Genomic DNA, 15081 nt, shown 5'->3' on the forward strand with positions numbered 1-15081 from the left:
CTGACCCAGGGCTCAAAACTGGGTCTCCTGCATTGCAGGCAGATTCTTTACCATCTGAGTCACCAGGGAAACCCATAAAAGACCCTATACTTTAATAGAAAAGATTTCTTGTGAAAGCATCAAAAAAATAAAATTATACATAAAGTATTCAGAAATAACTTACCCTTCAATTATCATCTTTTAATTAACATATATACTCACACATAGAAGCTAAAAGATGTGTACACAGTTTTCTTAACCTCTCAAAACTGGTAACCTATTATATTTTTGGCTTTCTTTAGAAACTGCTTTATTTCTTTACTTCAGGCATGAACATCTTCTCTTGACCTTGAGTAGTCCTGAGAAGTGATTTTAAATTGCCACATTATTTTGTGTGGACAAGCGCTTCTCTTTCCTCTTTTTTTTTTGTAAATCAGGGTAAACAAATATCAAGAGAGTTGCAGAGTAGTGGGCTGGCCAAAAGTTCATAAAATCTTACGGAAAAACATGAACAAATATTTTGGCCAACCTAATACTTTGGTATCATAGGCTTTGCCCAAGCCCTTCCCCAGCTCCCATGCTTGGGGCAGCCCCCCTGAGTGGAGATTTCATTTATAATGGTCCAGCTCTGCTTTTTCCTGAATTCACGCTGGAAAACATAAGACACTTAACCTCTCAGTTCTGTCTTATTCATGCAAACATCAAGGCAATGAGAACAATGCCGACTGACTGGCACAGGTTCGGCTTTTGCTTATTTTAAAATTTTATTTGTTTGTTTTTGGTTGTGCTGGGTCTTCGTTGCTGCTCAGGCTTTTCTCTCCTTGTGGTGAGCAGGGGCCACCCCCTAGTTGCCGTGCATGGGCTTCTCATTGCGGGCATCTCTCGTTGCAGCAAGGGCTCTGGGGCAGAGGGCTTCAGTAGTTACAGCCCCCGGGCTCTAGGGAATAGGTTCAGTAGTTGCAAAGCACGGGCTTAGTTGCTCCACAGCATGTGGGATCTTCCCAGATTAGGGACTGAACCCATGTCTCCAGCATTGGCAGGCGGATTCTTTACCACTGAGCCAGCAGGGAAGTCCAGGTTCAGTTTTTATAGATGTGGTGGAAAAGGTGAATGAATGAGTGAGAGAAAGCCGGCTGTCCTCAGGGCCTTCGGCATTGTTTTCGCAGCCTGGCAGCTAGCGCTAAGGCTCTCCAACACTGAAATATTTCTCCTGCTGACAAGACGGAGAGTACTTAATCCCTCAAACAACCAGGGCTTAACTCCACAGAAGGGCAGAAGGGGCAATGGAGTCCCCACAGCATCATCTCTGAGTAGCACACTTTTTCAACACCAGGTTTCAAGGAAATAAGCTGACGCAGTAACTGTTCAGGCAAATCTGAAAAAAGTCAGAGACTTCTTGATGAAAACGTGAGTCGGCCTGTTCCATACATGATGTCGGTTGTCAGACCAAAGGCCCAGGCTGAGGCCACCCCAGAAGGTGGCAAAGAAAGGGGCTTTCATCAAGGGCTCACTCCTCTTTGATGTTAGAACATGCCTTTGTCTCCACTCAAAAACCCCACAGCCCTCCCCTCTAACCACATTTAATGAAAATCTCCACTGACTGTTTTGCTGTCCTTCACATTATAAACCTAAGACCAGAGGGGGGAAAAAAAGATGTAGGAATCAGAGTCCTACACTGAGGCAGCTTGGGCTGCCCTCTCATCCCGACTCATTCCCCCGCCCCTTCTGAGGCTCTCTGAACGCCCCGTATTGATTTCTAACACAGCACATTCCTAACCACCTGAAGGTCTGACCGCCCACTCCATGGGGCTGATGACAGATGCCAGGCAAATCCCAGAAGGAAATGCTGTGAGTCAGGGGCAATGGAATGGTTACTAGGGCTCTTGATGACTCAGTATCTCCTCCTGCGACTTTGAAAACCACCCCACCACCAAGTGACTCTCAGTCCCAGCCTGGCTGGGTTCCCACCCTCAGCTGACCTTGGTCTTCCCCTTCTCATAGCTCCTCTTGCTAATAAGATAATGATAGCTGGAAAGTCAACATGTTCATCATCCCCTTTGGGTATCAGGAGTGATAAGTCTTTCAATAGACTCCCTAGAAACCCAGTTTGCAGGCATTAGTACATTGGGGAGGAAAGGGAAGCAAAAATCAGTCACTTTCTTCCCCTCTCCATCCTTTATTAAGCACACTGCTCCACTCTGTCACGTCTCATTTGTTGTCCCCTCTCCCTGGGTCCCAGCCCCCACAAGAATGTACCCAAGCCTTTGAAACAAACCAGTTCACTGAATCCTCAGAGCCACCCTTCAAAGTAGGTATCATTTTCTTCATTTAACAGATGAGGACACTCAGGAACAGAATGGTAAATAAATAGTCCTCGGTGGCACAGCTTTCAGGCGAAAGAGCCAGCTCTTCCTAGGGCCAAAGTCTTATTCTTTTCAACACAATTCTTTGACTCTAGAGAGTTCACAACTTTGACTTTACAGATCAAGAATGCATCACTGGCGAAGTGAACACACTTGAAAATCAGATTACTCAAATTTTAATACTGAATCTGCCTCTCATTTATGCTGCTGGACAATCACAAACAAAACATCTTGCTGTGGCATTTTCCCCGAATCTCAAGAGAATGGATGTAGATTGATGGGGTTGTTAATCTCACTGCAGTTAAACAGGCAATGAGCATGAAGTGCTTTGGAAGAAAAACTGCGTGTTTGTTGAGACATTACCATTATTCTCTCTAGAATTAAAACACATCAGCAGATAAAGAAGATATGGTACATATATATGTTGGAATATTACTCAGCCATAAAAAAAGAATGAAATAATGCCATTTGCAGAAACATGGATGGACCTAGAAATTTTTACACTAAGTGAAGTAAGTCAGAGAAAGAAAAAAAATATATATCACTTGTGTGTTCAATCTAATAAAAAAATGATACAAACGAAGTTTTCTTACAGAACAGAAACAGATTCCCAGACCTGGAAATCAAATCTATGGTTACCAAAGGGGAAACACGGGGGGAAGTGATAAACTAGGAGACTGGGATTAATGTATACACATTACTATATATAAAATGTAATTAACAAGGACTTACTGTACAGCACGAGGAACTCTACTCAGTATTCTGTAATAACCTATATGGGAAAAGAATCTGAAAAAGAATATATATATATATATATATATATATATATATATCTGACTCACTTTGCTGTACATTCTAATGTACTCTAATGCAGTATAATTGATTTACAATATTGTGTTAATTTCAGGTTGTAAATCAACTATATTCCACAAAAAATTTTTTTAAAAGCCATCATACGTGTGGCTAAGATACAGATGGCTAAGGGAACAAAAGGGGTGAGTAACTGTCTCCCCGAGAGGCCCACACATACATGGCATTTCCAAGCAGTCTGTTCTTGTTTCTATCACGGCATTCTGAGTTCCTCCCCCTTGCTTTTAGATTTCCTAATCTCTTCTCTCTAATACCTCCTCCTCCAGACGCCTATTTAAATAGGACATACCTCACCTCCTGCTGCTTCTCTTCTAGGAAGAGAAACTCTACATCTATAGCCAAAGGGAATAAAACCCAAACTCGAGCATCTTGGAAGGGTCCCAAGTTGCCATTATCCTCAACAACTGTGCTAGAAATCCCTAGCACAGAAAGACAGCTGCTTCTGGGTTATTTCCAACACTGCAATATGAGCTGAATAGATTTTATTTTCTTAATTAGCATTGGCTACTAAAAATTTTTTAATAATGCACTTAAAAGTTCCTGGCAATAAAACTCAGCAAATATTTTTCAAGCCAAGCATTAGAATGTATAAATTAAGAAACAATAAACCTTGGGAATTCCCTGACAGTCCAGTGGTTAGGACACTTGAGCATTCATTGAAGAAGGCGCAGGTTCAATCCCTGGTCAGGTAACTAAGATCCCACAAGTTGCACGACACAGACAAAAATATATAAATATTTTTTAAAAGTAATACAAGAAAAGATATTTCCTTAAGAAAACAATAAAACTTATGCTTACCCTAAAAATCTAATCTGGATTTCCTCAGACATAAAAACAATCCCACCTGTTCCCCAATTCTCCACATGTTGAAAACCTTTTTTCTGAGCCAGAGTCTGCCAGGGCTCTCTGGGGGCCTTGGTCAACCACATCTATCCCTTTGTCAGGAGCCTCCAGAGTCAGTGTTACTGTCTTCATGTTCAGGTTCACTGATGCCAAGCAGAAGCCAGATTTTCCTTCTACCAAAGGCAGATGGCCAAGAGCAGATGTCAGGCTGAACGAGGGTGATGCACTTATAATGGTATGTCCTATGGTTCACTCAGCCCTAAGCTGGCAGTGGCTTCATGCAGGCTAGTCCTCATTATAGCTGCCTCCCCCAGCTCTACAAGCTTGAACAAGATGAAGGGGAACTTCTTTTGGCCTGAGGATTCCTGGCTGGCTCTACCCTTGAATCACAACAGGTGGCCATGGGCACCATCTCATGTTTGGGAGACAACATCACTGACCCAGAATCACCCACTCTGCAAGACACCAGCCCCTCAAATCCCTGCAAGAATCCAGCACATGGACAAACTTAGGCATGTGGAAGGAATTTCAGCCTAAGGTTGGAAGGCAGATGCATGATAAAAGCAGGGGAGAAAGCAAGTCTCAGAGAAATAAACATACGGTGAACCTTTTGGAATTTTTTTTTTTTCTGACACAGAGTCACAGATGACTAGGATAGGACTGTGCACCAAGATGAAGTGAGCCTGAAAAGGACCATGTAAATTCCAGCCTACTAAAGATAGAATACCCAATACTTCTCCTTAATTCCTTCTGTGCTAGTGGGAAAAATACTAGAAAAGAGAGGAGCAGAAGATGACTTTAATTTCCTGAGTACTCATTTTTGCAAAGCAGTATACTGAATAAACTATCTCCCTCTCTCTCTCTCTCTCTCTTTTTTCTTTGGCCGTTCCATGTGACATGCAGGATCTTAGTTCCCTAACCAGGGATCAAACCCTCACCCCCTGCAGTGAAAGCTCAGTCTTAACCACTGGACCACCTAGAGACTGTCACACTAAATGAAGTAAGCCAGACAGAGAAAGACAAATATGATATGATATCACTTATATGTAGAATCTAAAAACAAGGTTACAAATGAATTTATCTACAAAATGAAGTTACAGATGTAGAAAATAAACTTATGGTCACTGAAGGGTAAGGAAGAGGGAGGGTAAATTGGAAGGGAGGGATAAATCAAAGATTGGGATTGACACATAGACACTGCTGCTGCTGCTGCTGCTGCTGTTGCTAAGTTGCGACCCCAGAGACGGCAGCCCACCAGGCTCCCCCGTCCCTGGGATTCTCCAGGCAAGAACACTGGAGTGGGTTGCCATTTCCTTCTCCAATGCATGAAACTGAAAAGTGAAAGTGAAGTCGCTCCAGTCATGTCCGACTCTTAGAAGCGACCCCATGGACTGCAGCCTTCTAGGCTCCTCCGTCCATGGGATTTTCCAGGCAAGAGTATTGGAGTGGAGTGCCAGTGCCTTAAAATAGGTAACTAAAAAGGACCTACTCTATATCACAGGGAACTCTAGTCAACAATCTGTAATGGCCTATATGGGGAAAGAATCTTAAAAAGAGTGGATATGTGTATATGCATAGCAGATTCATTTTGCTGTCCACCTGAAGCTAACACATTGTAAATCAACTATACTTGGGTTTCTCTTTCTAACTTAACTTCACTCTGTATGACAGACTCTAGGTTCATCTACATCATTACAAATGACTCAATTTTATTCCTTTTTATGGCTCAGTACTACTTCAGAACCTGCTATATAGCGCAGGGAGCTCAGCTCAGTGCTCTGAGATGACCTAGAGGGATGGGATGGGGAGGGTAAGGGGAGGCTCAAGAGGGATGGGACGTAAGTATACATATAGCTGATTTGTGCTGTTAGCAGAAACCAACACAGCATTGTAAAGCAATTATACTCCAAACAAAAATAAAAAAAATAATAAATCAACTATATCCCAATAATAATTTAAAAGTAAATAGGTTATCTCATTTGTGTCTGTTAGTTGCTCAGTCATGTCCAACTCTTTGCAATGCCATGGACTGCAGCCCTCCAGGTTCCTCTGTCCATGGCATTCTCCAGCCAGGAATACTGGAGTGGGTTGCCACCCCTTCTCAAACTCAAATAAAGACACTATTATTCTCAGTGTACAGGTTGGAAGATGGTTGGAAGGTTGGAAGTGAGCAGGACGACAGACTTCCTGTCTGTCTCTCAGCGGAAGTCCGAAGAGACGCTCCAATTTTGTAGATTTTCAAATTCCCTTCTTACCTTATCCTCCATAATGGTGAGAGAGATATTCTTTAATGTTTTACTCATTATGGACAAGAGACCTGAGTTTTCCAAACTATATTCCCTGGAGTGCTAAATCCACTGATGGTATAAGGTATGACATGAAAGAGGTTAAGTAATTTTCCAAGAAAAGAGCCATAAATAATGGAGGCAGCATTCAAACTTTGGCCCATGTTTTAAATCATAATACTCTACACCCCATGTTTATACACGTCCACCCATATACACACATAAGTGTATATATAACTATATCTATTTCCTAAAGGAAATCAATCCTGAATATTCACTGGAAGGACTGATGCTGAAGCTGAAGCTCCAATACTTTGGCCATCTGATGCTCGGATGACAGAGCTGACAAATTGGAAAAGATCCTGATGTTGGGAAAGATTGAAGGCAGAAGGAGAAGGGGACGACAGATGATAAGATGGTTGGATGGCATCATCGACTCAATGGACATGAGTTTGAGCAGACTCCAGGAGACAGTGAAGGACAGGGAAGCCTGGTGTGCTGCAGTCTGTGGGGTCACAAAGAGTCAGACACTACTGAGCAATGGAACAACAACAACCATACCTATACTTTTATTTTTCTGTGTGCATGTATATTCAAACTGGAACACATCCATACTAAGATATCAGCGTCAAGAACGAAATACATAAAACGGCCAGGAAGAGCTAAATCTTTGCTGAGAAGGTTATGGGTTGGGCAGAAAACCCTTAAAATAGCTGCTTTATTCCTTATCCACTGTAGTCATCCAAACTGAAACAAGTCTGGGCAGAGACAGGAGGCAGGCAACGGGAGGGCTAAGGGAGAAACCGTGTTGCATGACAACAAGAACAATATTTAGGAAAGGGAGGAATAAAGCTGTTCCCAGAAACAGCAAACAGGGGTTGATGAACAGCTCAAACTCACGTGCTGTCTCTATGGGATACAGCACCAGTGTAAACAGACCAGACCACTTCCGGGGTGTACAAATCAGGATCATGGTGCCTGAGCTATACCCAAACTAGCAGACAGGAGGATAAATAAGAAAAGATTGGAGACAAACCAACATGTGTGTTGAGGTGGGGGGAGGTTAACTGGTAATGAATGGACTTGGATCTTGAACTCAATGTTCCCAGGAGCTAGAAGGATGCGCGAATATTCTCCTCATTTTTGAAGTGGGGACAGGGTAACTGTCACCAAGGTTACAACCTAAGTGGGGAAGTCAAGTCATAGCTCTAACCGCTCCCTGGGACTGTCTCATCACCACGTGCACCTTAATCAGAGTCACACCTCATTCCGCCCAATGATCCCAAGGCAGTCACATTACTGTAAGCACCGTGCAGACCAGGAATAAGCTTTCTTGGTGAACTACGCAGGTCGACGCTGGTGAGGACTTTTATCACAGCAACAGGTCCAGGATCATCCCAATGGTTCTTTCAATGTCTCAGCAAGTGTGAAGTGAGCAGGACGACAGACTTCCTGTTCGTCTCTCAGCAGAAGTCCAAAGAGACGCTCCAATTTTGTAGATTTTCAAATTCCCTTCTTACCTTGTCCTCCATAATGGTGAGAGAGATATTCTTCAATGTTTTACTCATTATGGACAAGAGACCTGAGTTTTCCAAACTGTATTCCATGGAGTGCTAAATCCACTGATGGTATAAGGTATGACATGAAAAGAGGTTCTGCCGCTGAACAACTTTTTAAACACTAGTAACAGCTTGCTTTATTGTAGGGCTTTGCTGAGCCTATAATATTCTTTGTACCAAGTTAATTCCCACATTCCCCAAACTTATTTCACCATGACATCCTAGGTTTTATTATTTCTGCTGAATATCCTTTAATATTAGTATCTCATGAAACCTATTTTGGAAAACACCAGGCTAGACCATAAGCTCTCTCAACAGATTACAAGTGTCTTTAGGAAAAGGACTGGTCTCATTCATCCTGCTATCTCCAGTCTATTGAATAATTATACGAATGCAGACACATCAGGCATATGTGATTTCCAGGGTCAGGTTATTTGTGACAAAGACTGCTGTTAGAAACGGCTCCTGCTATGACCTTTTGGAGTCTATTTTACAGGGAATCCATTGGGGCCACTTCTGTTGTTTAGTCACTCAATCGTGTCTGACTCTTTGCGACCCCAAGGCCTGTAGCCTGCCAGGCTCCTCTGTCCATGGGATTTCCCAGGCGAGAATAGTGAAGTGGGTTGCCATTTCCTCCTCCAGGAGATCTTCCTGACCCAGGGATCAAACTTGAGTCTCCTGCATTGGCAGGTGGATTCTATACCACTGAGCCACAAGGGAAGCCCCAGTTGGGTCCATTACAATTACATATATTTTGCTTTTTGGTGTATTACAGTTTGTCTCTCATTTCCATGAAGACTTGAATATTCACTTGTTCTGTTCTACCAGTGAATTGGCCAGGGGAGCCAGGTTTGCACAGAAAGGAGGCTGAACATCACTTAGAAGCAGGCAGTGGACCACCCAGTGGGAGGCAGAAAGCCAAACAAGAAAGAAGTAAGGCAATAAAGATTCTTTATACCAGCCAAGCCCTTCCTTCTGCTTGCATCCCAGGTGAGTGAAGTGGTATATTAGAAAATATGGGAGTAGATGCTACCAGCTAGAAGCTAAGCTCAGGCAACTCATCCTAGGCATCCTAGGTGTTCTCCACCATCACTACTGACTTCCAAAGTGGGGTCGCACAATACAGGGGATTAACTGATCATCTTCAAAGGAATCCTGTGAAGTAAACTGGCATAGAACTGGGTTTGGAAAACTGACACTTCAGTTCGCCGAAGTCCTCAAACGATTTGATTTGAGGCAAACCAGGCCAACATCCCTCCTCCACCCAGTGGTTTTCCATTAAGCTAGCTGGAAATTTATTTTAACCAATCATAAACTCAGCTTATGAGGACAATTGCTGCACTTCCCCATGAGCTAAAGTTGCCTGAATGTGTTCCTCACTCTGTTCTGGCAGCAGCAGCCCTGGTTTTCCAATCACCAAATCAACTGACCAGACTTCTACTTACTGACACTCGCTGCCAAACCACTAATTCAGCCCCCTGAAACAGCCAGAATCTTGGAGAGGACAGTGATAAAGATGCCTACACTGCAGGGATAAAGGCATGTCCCCAACTCCAGAGGCAGAAGGTGACAGAAACATGTGTCTTCATTTGGGCTCTCTTAACCACTCGACAAAAGACCCAAAAGACAGCAGATCCTCATTCAAGGTTGAAATGAACTGGTTAAAATCCATCTCACTATTAATGGAGGGAGGCTGCATCTCCATCCCCTGCAATATCCATCAGCTGTGTTATGCCAAAAAAGAAGAAAGAAAAATGCCTCCCCTTATTCATGCCAGGCCTGCTACTCCTATTCCATCACCTAAGAATTTACACATTGACGATCTTGACAGAATAAATCCATAAAAGACTAGTGCTCCACAGTCTCAGGGCCAGGCATGAAGCATGTCTCATCCTTAACTCTGTCGCTCCACAAACAGAAACGTGATTTTGATTATAAAATTTGACCATGAGACAAAGAAATTCTCACTTCCCATGTCTAATCATAATGAGATGCATGTGCCTGTGGACAGCTACCCAGAAGTGAGTGGGATTTGCGATCTGCTTAACATTCCTGTTTCCTCTAGAAAATGGCTCTTCTTGGGTTCCATGTGGTCCCATGGGGAGGGCTGAGGTCTCTCCCTCGTCACTCACATCCATTTGGCCTCCACAGTGGTGAGCATGTGACCTTGCTGACTCAGGGGCTGGAGAATATCAGCTCTTGGAATATCCACAGGATAACCAGAACTCTTTACTATCACCATGATCCTTATGATTTGGCCAAAATACAGACAGAAGATCTATCACAGTTGGACCCACTACTGACTATAGCGGTGTTACTGCTTTGGTGTATGCATTTTGGGGTCAGACTGGGTTCAAAACACTGATGTCCGGCTCTGCGACCTGGGCAGGTACTGTACCTCTCTCTCGGTATGTAAACGAGGGATAATAACTACTCACCTTGTGGGTATGTTGTGAGGATTAAATGAACACATGTAAAACATATAGGAGAATGCCTGGTATTTACCACAAATACCAGTAGATTATCTGGGATCTGGTCCCTTAGGACGAGGCTTCCTCCACTGGTGTTTCCACCATTACAGGTGAAATATCTGATGTGCAGCCCTACTCACTCCACTCTCAGCCCACACAGGCTCTGTGTCTGTATCACAAATAACAACTGAGAACAATGAAAGGAACAGCGTTGGGCGGTGAGTAGCACAAAGTCCCATTGGTTCAGAGAAATATCTCCAGCCAACTCTAATTCTCTACTTTCCCTGAATGGTTTTGTTCATAGATATGAAGTTTGACTTTTCCTGCATTTTACTTCTTTCTCTCCATTATAAACCTAATGCTTTGGCCCAGATCTTAGGATGACTGACAAACAGAACTCCTTAAACATAGACCAGGCTTGAAATCTGATAACTTTCTGCCACTGATCTGGTAGCTTTCAAAGCTCCAGCTGGCCTCAGGGTCCTCTGCCCTGGAATTCAGGAATTAGAAAATGTAAACACTGCTTTTCCCTCCCCTTTAAAATAAAATGAGAGGGTTCTGGGCTCTTGTGACTTTCAAATATCCGCAAAGTGGGGGTGACAGGTCCTCCCACATGAGGGGAGGAGCAGGGTATCACTTTCCCTCATTTATTACTGAAATGTGCACCCTTCTCCCCAAATCAACTGCAGCTTCTAGAAATAGGCTCAAAAAAGGCAGGTAGAGAGGTTTTCTCTTGCATCGGGATCGGGCACCCCTAGGAGAGCAGATGGAAATAATTTTCTGACTTAAGGCCAATCATTAGGTCCTCCAGACACCATGAGACGCCATAATCTCAGCCACTGCCGTCTAGCCAGGGTAACCCAGATGCAGATAAATTTAAGTCAAACTCACAGTCCCTGCCAGTAGCATTCCAAAGCCCTCCCTAAGGCTTCTGGATATTTCTAAGGGACTTACATGCTCCAGGTCATCTCTGCCTCTGGGTCCAAAGGTGCTTTGTCCCCAGCTTACTGACCCAAATATAATACCCAACCTCACCCTCAACTTCAACCAACAGCCTACCCTCAAGGGCATTCATAAAACATTTTACTGGTGGTCACAGAGGTGAGATTGTGTTCCACAACACATACAAGTGAAAATATATTTATGTTCCTGTCAGCTGCAAAATGCTCACTTGTTCTTCTCCCCATTCAGCACCCAGCTTTCCACTTTTTCTCTTTCACATCCCATTTCTCCCCCATCCCTCCCAGGAACAGAGGTCAACAAGGCAAATATAAGCAGGGACCAGCAGGTAAGACACCTGTGAACTGAGAAGTGGAGTGTCAGACCAGACAGAGGACCCAGTCCACCTCAAAGCATTCAGGTTCAAAACCTTTCAAGCACTATACCCTGCTAAATACTTCTGCAGACCTTTACCCAAAGGCTGCAAGTCCTTCCATGTTATAGTCTCCCTCTTTGCCAGAGTCACCCCACAACACAACAGTAGCACCACCCACATGGGAGAAAGGAAGGACCCTCTCCTGCCACGTGTGTCCTGAAACCACACCACGATCACATGCGCGTCAGTGTAGGAGGCTGTTAGCTGTGTGAGTCTGTCAGCCGGGTACCAGGCGAGCCTGACTCAGGAATCTGACAGTCTGGGCTCACCCCAGGCTCCACTAATCTTCTTGTGTTTTCTGTGTACTGTGCTAAGTCACTTCAGTTGTGTCCAACTCTTTGCGACCCCATGGACGGTAGCCTGCCAGGCTCCTCTGTCCATGGGGTTTACCAGGCAAGAATTCTGGATTGGGTTGCCATTTCCTTCTTCAGGGGATCTTCCAGGCCCAGGGACTGAACCTGCATCTCTTTATATCTCCTGCATTGGCAGGCAGGTTCTTTACCACTAGCGCCACCTGGGAATCATTTCTGCAGCAAAATGTAAATAACACAGACTTACCATTTTAATCACCTTTAAGTGTACAGTCCAATGGCCTGTGTAACCATCACTGCTATACATCTCCAGAATGTTATCATCAGATCACTGACACTCTACGCCCACTAAAAACTAACTCTCCAATCCCTCCTCCTCCAGCCCCTGGTAACCACTGTTCTACTTTCTGCCTTTATGAATTTGACTCCTCTAGGCACCTCACATAAATGGAATCATACAGCATTTATCTTTTTGTGTCTGGGTTCTTTCACTTAAGCATCATGTTTTCAAGGCTCATCCACGTTGTCATTTTAACCAGAACTTCACTCCTTTCTAAGGCTGAATAGTATTCCATTGCGTGTATAGACCCACATTCTGTTTACCTACACGTGGGTTGTTTCTCCCTTTTGGCTGCTGGCAATTGTGTTGCAGTGGACATGGGTGTGTGAATATTTGCTGGAGTTTCAGCTTTCACTTATTTTGTGTCTATTCCCAGAGGTGGAACTGCTATATCAAATGTTTCACTCTTCCAGGAACCCTGCCTATGTATCTTTGAACAGGGTACAGACCCTCTCTAAACCCCATCTGGGGAATAACAGCACCTGCCCTGCTTCGGTTTAAACACTGAGCTCATCATAAATGCTCAGATGTTTACTCTCCTCCTCCTCTGCCTTTGAGGTACTCTGACCAAATGATCTCTCCAGTCACTCCTAGCTCCTGAAACCCATGATCCCACCATCAAATTATTTCCCTGTTGGGAAAGCTAGGAGTTCTCAGAGTATATATCAAGAGAAAACCCTCTTCATAGTCCCCGCAAAAATCTAGCCCTGCCAAGAAGGCCCAATTTTCATAGCTCTCTCCTTGGAATTTGCTAACACATCCCATTATAAACCAACATCTAATTTTTCTTGCCACTCCTTTCCCCTCGCTTTCTTTCCACATTCCCTTTCTGTACTGGTTGCTCCTGCCCACTGCATATCTGGGCTTCAAATTATCCTCCCTGGTTGCCTGGATGCTCGCTCCCCACCAGCTAATGTCTGTTGGAAGCAACACTTGTGAAGTTATTCATGTGAAAGCTTCATTCCCCAGAGTCACATCTTTTCAATGAGTTGTTCCTTTTAGGCTGGATCCTGCTGGCAGAGCTACTGCTATTTGGTGAAGTCAGTGGAATTGGGTTTCTCCCCTCACATGCTGTTTGTGTTGGGTTATCACTTGGCCTGATGTTTGGATTCTCATCCTCAGACACGTGTCCCGAGTCGATGAGCAACAACCGTCTGCCGTGCCATCCCAGTGGATGTTTACATTTCATCAAATGCTCTTTTTAGAAAAGTAATTAGAGGAAATATGCTGCTAAGCTTTCCTTGACGGGGGCCAGATTCAGAATTCCAGCAGGGAGTGGACTCACTCGCTCACAACTTGAAATATTTTCCTTCTCCACTCCATCCCTCTGTGCTCCCTTTAAACGTGAATGTTCGACAGACAATGAAATAGCCTTGCTCTCCGGCTCAGTCAGCAGCTTGGCTCCCCAGAGACCATGCACACTCCCTGAAGCTCTTCTTTTCTGTTTGGCTTTTTTGTTGTTGTTAGCTTTGTTTTGGTCTCTAAGTCGCGTCCGACTCTTTACGACCCCATGGACTGTAGCCCGCCAGGCTCCTCTGTCCATGGAATTCACCAGGCAAGAGTACTGGACTGGGTTGCCCTTTCCTTCTCCTGAGGATCTCCCCCACCCAAGGATTGAACCCCTGTCTCCTGCATTGGCAGACGATTCTTTACAGAGTCAGCTTTCTTTCCTGAGTAAAAGGTATAAGAGATTCTCAGGTCAGGGATAAATGGGTTTTTCAGATCCTGGGCAAGGAAAAAGGGGCAGCTGAGCTTTAGTTTTCTGCTTTTATGGGTTTCAGCCATCTCACCTGCCACATTAGAAAAAGAGATGCAGGGACAAGAAAACTAAACCTGGGAGCCTGGCACTATCGGAGGAAGCGGGCTCCTCTGGAGTTGGGCTTGGGCCGCCGTGCCCTGGAACGTTGGCTCCAAAAGGCAGAGGTGGAACAGGGACAGTCTTAAGGAAAAGTCACCAACTAAACCCCGGGCAAGTGGCTGGGTTAAAGGATTATCAGACTCCACCCTTCCGGGCTCCTTCTCCCTATATTATTGGGCTGTTTCGGATACCAGTAAGGCAAAATTCAAACGAAACACTCTTCAGCTTGAGAGTAAATCAGCAAGGAAGATTTCACCTGGGGCTGTCAGGTAGATGGAAAGTATTGACTAAAATGGGGGGGAGGGGTGTGTGTGCTTTTCATGTATCTCGGTTTTTGTTCCTTCACCATGAAGCGACGTGTGCCGAGGTCCAGCTTCCCTTCTACAGTAGCTGATGGCTTTCTACACCCTCACCACCCAACTTACTGTTTCATTGTTGGGCGCTTGCCAGCTCCATGCAGCAGTGAAGCACCCACTTCGTAAGTAAAGCAAAGGTGACAGGTCCCCAGCACAGGGGGCAGGTAACCCCCACAGAGGGGAGTAGCAAAGGCTCATACACTCCCTGCTCCTCCACAAAGCTGCCCTGTCTTATCACCTGTGCCTCTTACCTCCTGAGCGCTCACCTTGCCTCCTGACACCTGGCTTCTCTAGCCATAGAGGGCCAGATGCTCCTAAGAAGTCCTCCTTCCCCGCTTGCCCAGCAGCAGTCACAGGACAAGCCTGCTCTCCCCTTGCTTCTGCTGGGTCAAGAGGCTCCCAAGAGCTCTGTCTGGGTCTTGTTTCAACCTCACTTGCCCCAGGAGCCTATCTGAAGTGGGGTTTGTGGCT

At 44.7% G+C, this 15081-nt stretch overlaps 1 protein-coding gene across 2 annotated transcripts in view; it reads right to left on the bottom strand.

The window, feature by feature from the left end:
* Positions 1-15081, bottom strand: part of PAMR1 (peptidase domain containing associated with muscle regeneration 1) — a 187074-nt gene that overhangs the window by 64575 nt on the left and 107418 nt on the right. The gene's annotated exons all lie outside the window — the stretch shown is intronic.

Source organism: Ovis canadensis, chromosome 15 (genome assembly GCF_042477335.2).
Source record: "Ovis canadensis isolate MfBH-ARS-UI-01 breed Bighorn chromosome 15, ARS-UI_OviCan_v2, whole genome shotgun sequence".
In the NCBI taxonomy this organism is placed as follows: Eukaryota; Metazoa; Chordata; class Mammalia; order Artiodactyla; family Bovidae; genus Ovis; species Ovis canadensis.